Source organism: Neophocaena asiaeorientalis, unplaced genomic scaffold (assembly GCF_003031525.2).
Source record: "Neophocaena asiaeorientalis asiaeorientalis breed wild unplaced genomic scaffold, Neophocaena_asiaeorientalis_V1.1 scaffold113, whole genome shotgun sequence".
In the NCBI taxonomy this organism is placed as follows: domain Eukaryota; kingdom Metazoa; phylum Chordata; class Mammalia; order Artiodactyla; family Phocoenidae; genus Neophocaena; species Neophocaena asiaeorientalis.
This window is the reverse complement of record NW_020172316.1, coordinates 3,967,904-3,973,069: the sequence shown is the minus strand read 5'-3', so window position 1 is coordinate 3,973,069 and position 5,166 is coordinate 3,967,904. Positions and strand designations below refer to the sequence as shown.

General features: G+C 36.4%; 1 long non-coding RNA gene across 1 annotated transcript in view; it reads right to left on the bottom strand.

The window, feature by feature from the left end:
* The window catches only part of LOC112414146 (uncharacterized), a 46,574-nt gene extending 43,932 nt beyond the window's left edge, over nt 1-2,642 (bottom strand). The window contains exons 1-2 of the long non-coding RNA XR_003006093.1: nt 2,610-2,642; nt 1,727-1,795 (exon numbers count right to left, since the gene is read on the bottom strand). This is a non-coding gene — a long non-coding RNA (uncharacterized LOC112414146). The remainder of the gene's footprint in view (nt 1-1,726; nt 1,796-2,609) is intronic.
* Nucleotides 2,643-5,166: the final 2,524 nt, after the last annotated feature.

Below are 5,166 nucleotides of genomic sequence, written 5' to 3'. Positions count from 1 at the left end.
CCAAAAAAAAAAAAAAAAAAAAAAAAAAGTTCTTAGGAACTAGCTTATTATTTTCTGTCTCTATAGCTGTTATTTCCTTCAATATTTTATTACTGGATTAACTCTCATAGAACTTCACTTATTTTAAAAGCAATTTTAAAGGATTGCTTACTGAATTTATACACAACTTTATTTTCTTAATACACAACTTTCTAAAAATTGCTTATAATCATTATTTGTTTGCCAAAATGATTTAATCAGAGGAAAGAGATTATTAAGTGGATACATCTTATAGCTTCTGAATTAAGGGAGACACAAAGGGGGATTTAAAACTGTCACTAAGCTCTAAGGGATCTACTGGCCCTGCCCACCAATACAGTGCTGGTGGAAATTGAGTGTCCTTGTTTTGACGGCCTACCTGCTCAATCTTGTACTTTTTGGTTAGTGGTGGTAAGGAAAGTTGGTGGAGCTGAATGTAAAGAATAGCCAAAAATGGTTTAGCAGAATCCTGTCTGAATCTGGCAGAAAACCCGCTTTCTCCCCATTTTGTCCACCCTCAAACTTGCCAAGCCTTGTTCACTTTGGCTTTATTTTAAAAATGCATTTCTGGTGAGTGAGGAAAGGTTTTGTACTGTGTTTTCAATGACTCACCCAAAATAACTCCATTCAACTTGTAAACGGTCCTGTTCTGAATGCAGATTGTGTTTGTTCTGAGATGGGCATGAAGGGGCTGCAGAATGGAGATTAGAGAGGGGAAATGTGGTGGGATAGGCCAGTGCAGTTTATATTTATTCAGGTTCAGGAACACATCAGAATTACTTTTTAAAAAGACATTGTGTCTGTGTGTGTGTGGTGTGTGTGTGGTGTGTTTTAAAAAGACATTTATGAGGTCTGTACCCTTTAAAGCTTTTAAAGATACATCGTATTACATAGATACGTGGTTCATCTAGTTACCAACCTTTTTTCTGATCCTCATAAAATGTGGAAGGGGAGATTTACATGTAAATATATAATTCCAAATATATGCATAGTGAAATCATTTTTTTACAGTTCTAAATGCCTTCAAATAGGAAGAATCATATAGGTAACATAAGAGCTAGAAATTAATCTTAAATTAGGAAAAAAACGTGTATCAATAAATGGATCATATAAAAGTAGTGTTAAAACTCGAAAATGCAATAATGACTCCCTCTTGTTTTGTTGTGTACCGCAGAAAAATGTTTTATATCAAGTGGCATAGATTGAGCATCTGATATCAATAAATATACCTTTTCCAAAGCTTTTATGATTCAAAATATCAGAGACCTTTAAAAACAATATTTTAGGGCAAGACTGAAAAGAAAATGAAGAAAAGGACTGATCTAAACATGAGCATTAAAGCTTCACAGATGAATTAAAAACATTTTGGCTTTCCCATGTGTTACTATGTCCAGTTATGAGGATTTCAAAACCTCCTTTGAGTTGTGTCATGAATTTATGAAACAGACCAAATAAAGCTTATTCTGTTATATAATCTTGCTTCACCCATTGTTGATGAAGAATAGATGAGCCATTCTTACCTGTTGCTCAGAAACACCAGAGAATTGAGCCACTGAAAAGAAAACAAGCAGTCTAACAACGTTTTACCATGGGGAGGGTAAATTTAGCACTATGTGGCAAACTGAAGAAACTGTGATCTGGGAACGGTGAAATGAATGATAAACGACAAGTTTTAGCATACACAAAATCAGAAAGTATATAAACTTACCCAGATTATGTAAATAATTTGCAAGGCAAAGTTCCAGTGGTATTAACACCTGCTTCTTCCGTTGTGTACCTGGGAGAATGAAGGAAATCAAAATAGATGGTTTAGCTATGTTAATGCTTACTTATGAGGACAATGAACTAGTATAATAAGAGTTTTTGCTAATGTGGAAAAACCCAAAAGTATAGGTAATAGGTTTATAGACCTTAAATATTTAATTTTATTACTTTAAAATATACACAATAACCAGAAATATTTTAATGGTTAATAATGACAAAGAAATATATCAAAAAATCAGTCTAAGTCAGACTAACCACCTTTCCTTGTAGTTCAATTACATGATTTGTAAATAAACCTTTGAAAGTTTTTGAAGAATTCATTCATTCAGTAACATTTCCCTTTTATCTTCTTTTATCCTATTGTAAATCATCCCACTGGTATCCCTGGAAATGTTAACAGTTATGTTGAGGGGGCCCAAAACATTACATGTCGAAATGAATTTTAGAAATGCTGGGTTAAGCAAAGTTAAACAGTTTTATTTAAAAAAAATAAATCTTGAAAACTTCGCAAGTCTTCAACATTCACTGCGACTGGGATGGGCTTGGGGGAGGCGAAAATATGCAGAGTTTACCAAACTTACTTTATACAGAATTCTTTCCTCCAGGCAATTCTATTATTAAGACAAAAGGGATCTGGGAGGTGTAAGGTAAATAGAATGGCAGATTAAATAAGAAGTGTAGCATTTCATATTTCAATTTGGTAAACTGCAGCACTATACCACTCTCTGATCGGATTCCTAATTACTAAGATTTTGATGCTAAAAATTTTAATTATGTAAATACTAAAGAAACAATACCTTAACTAGAACCAAAATGCCTTAGCTTACCTAGTAGTAAATCTTGTTTTGTAATTTGGAGGCATGTGTTAAGGCCTAGAAAAGCAAAAAATAAGTAATTAATTAAACTGAGCATAATGTTTCACTTTTGATATATGCTTTTAACATTTAAAATTGCCTAATTTAACTAGTCTGTGTTCTGTCCTAGCCTGAATTTACGCCATTTAAAAAATTCAGCTGCATAAGCATGAAGACAGATGCCATTTACTATAAGAATAATCCCCCCATATAAAATTAACTGATTCTTGTCTGCTGCAATATAATAATGCCAAGAGCTATACTGAGCAACCACTTTATTTCATATAATCCTCACATCACCTTGGGAAGGGAGTTATCATGATTGCAACTTCACAGATGAGGAATGTGATAGCCAGAGATATTAGCTGTCTTACCCTAGGCCACACAACTAGAAAGAGACAGAAACAGATTTCAAACTTCAGTCTGACACCAAAGACCCTACTGTTCCCACTACATCATGCTGGATGGGATTATCCACATCTAACATAAATGTATTTCTTCCTCCACCTTGTAGGCTTTAGTAACTCAGACGTTATTCTTTATGTAGAACTTCTGCAACGTTGATTGGCAGTGGGTCTACAATACAGTACTTGTTTAGAAAAAAAAATCCTTCCAGAAGCAAGCAAACAACTAGACTCCTAGTATGGCATTCATTTCTGAATAAATTAAACACCTTGGGCAGTTTTCTAAAATCTCTAAGTTGAGAATACAATTAAAACCCCTTATTTTTCAAAATAGCTTGCTGTTTCAAGGATTTCCTTCTTTATTAGCTCTGTATCCTCAACGTTTTACATTAAAATTATCATTTAGAAGAAAACATATGATTGTGCTATTGGTGACTCAAGAATTGCTGTACTCTATTCTAAGGTTACCTGCTGGCAATTTTTCCCCCTTTCTTTATCATTTGACTTGGTGGTTTGCTTTTTAAATATAAAATGTGGTTCATTATTCTCAAAAATTCTTTATTGTCTTAAAGTATTTAAACAACAAAACTAAGTAAAAGGTAATAGGCCATAGAGAAACAACATAAAGCAAGTAAATATTTTATCCATTTGACAGTTCATTCTGAAGAATGTAAAGCATAGAAAATTTACCTCAAGAGAACTCAATGTTCCTTGTGGGATTAGCACTGTACTAAAAGTGTAAGGTGTGCAAGAATATAGAATAACGTTCTTTAGTCTCCATTTACCGTCTGCCTAGGAAGTCAAACATACCCTCAGAAGCCAGTCATATTATTTACAGCACAGTTCAGTCCCCCAAAAAATGAGACAGACATTCAGTTATATACCAGGGAATTGTGGAAAAGATGTGACCAGAGGTGGTGGAAAGATGTAGTCCAGGAAAAGTTCTGGATCAGCTGGATCTTGAAGATCATTAAGGTATTGGACAGAAAGAACAGGAATGAAATGAGAGGCTAGGATAGAGAGTTAGCAACAGCATGTGGAAATGATGGAACTGGGTAGGGTGGGGTCCATCAGGGCCCTGAATGAAACTGAAGACAGCATACTTTGTTCTCTGTGGCTTCTGACCAGCCCTTTCAGTGCCTTCTCTCCAGGTACCTCCCTCACTTGCTTTCCTGCTCACCTTTCCTACAGGCAGCTAGACACTGGCCTATTTTGAAGGACCATTAAACTGTTAGCTGCATTTTGCTATAGGACTCTTGAAGGCTGGAAAGCTTTTCAGATTCAAAGAAAAAATTTTTTAAGATTCAAAGAAAAAATAGTGAAACGTCAAGGCAATAAGATACCAGTATCCCTGTTCTAGCTCCCCCTCATATTTCACAGTATAAGGCCCAGAATGATATTATCATGGGTCTGGGAAGTTTGTCTGGATTTTGGATATGATGTTGAATAGGATTTTATAGTCTTTCTGCTAATACGATTTTAAAAATAACAAAAGGGACTGCTCAAACTCATTTTTAAAATGTTCTAAACCTTTACATCATTTGTATCTTGTAGCACCAAAATCCAAGCAAGTATTTCTACTTTTCCCCAGCTGTTCCTTGCTCTATTTTCCTTCACCTCTCTATGTCTAATTTCAATGTGGAATTTCCAAATTAAATCTTTCATACATAACACGACCACAATAAATAACTTTCTTAAGCGTGAAAGGAGCACTCCACGAAGCTTAGTCTTTTCCAGTTTTGGTATTTTGACAAGAAATACCAATTACGCGCCTCTTTCTCCCATCTTTCTCCACCATTTCTTGGACAGAATTCTTTGGACTCCTCGAAGAATAACTTCCAGCGAGCCCAAGCAGACACTCAGTTTGGACGCAGTGAAGAAGGGCGTTGAGTGAAACTTGGCCTTTCCACATTCCTTCTGTTTTTGGGGTGAGAGGAGAAGTTAATAAGCAAAGATTACTAACCAACAAGGAACCAAATTTCGCCTGCTCCGCCGGCCGCGGCGGGGTACGGGGGATAGGGGACAGAGGGCGGGTGGCAGGGGACAGAGGGCGGGGGACAGGGGTCGAGTCTTTCCACTCCGCGCTCGCCGCGCCCCGCCCCGCGCGCCCCCGGCCGGCCGGGGGC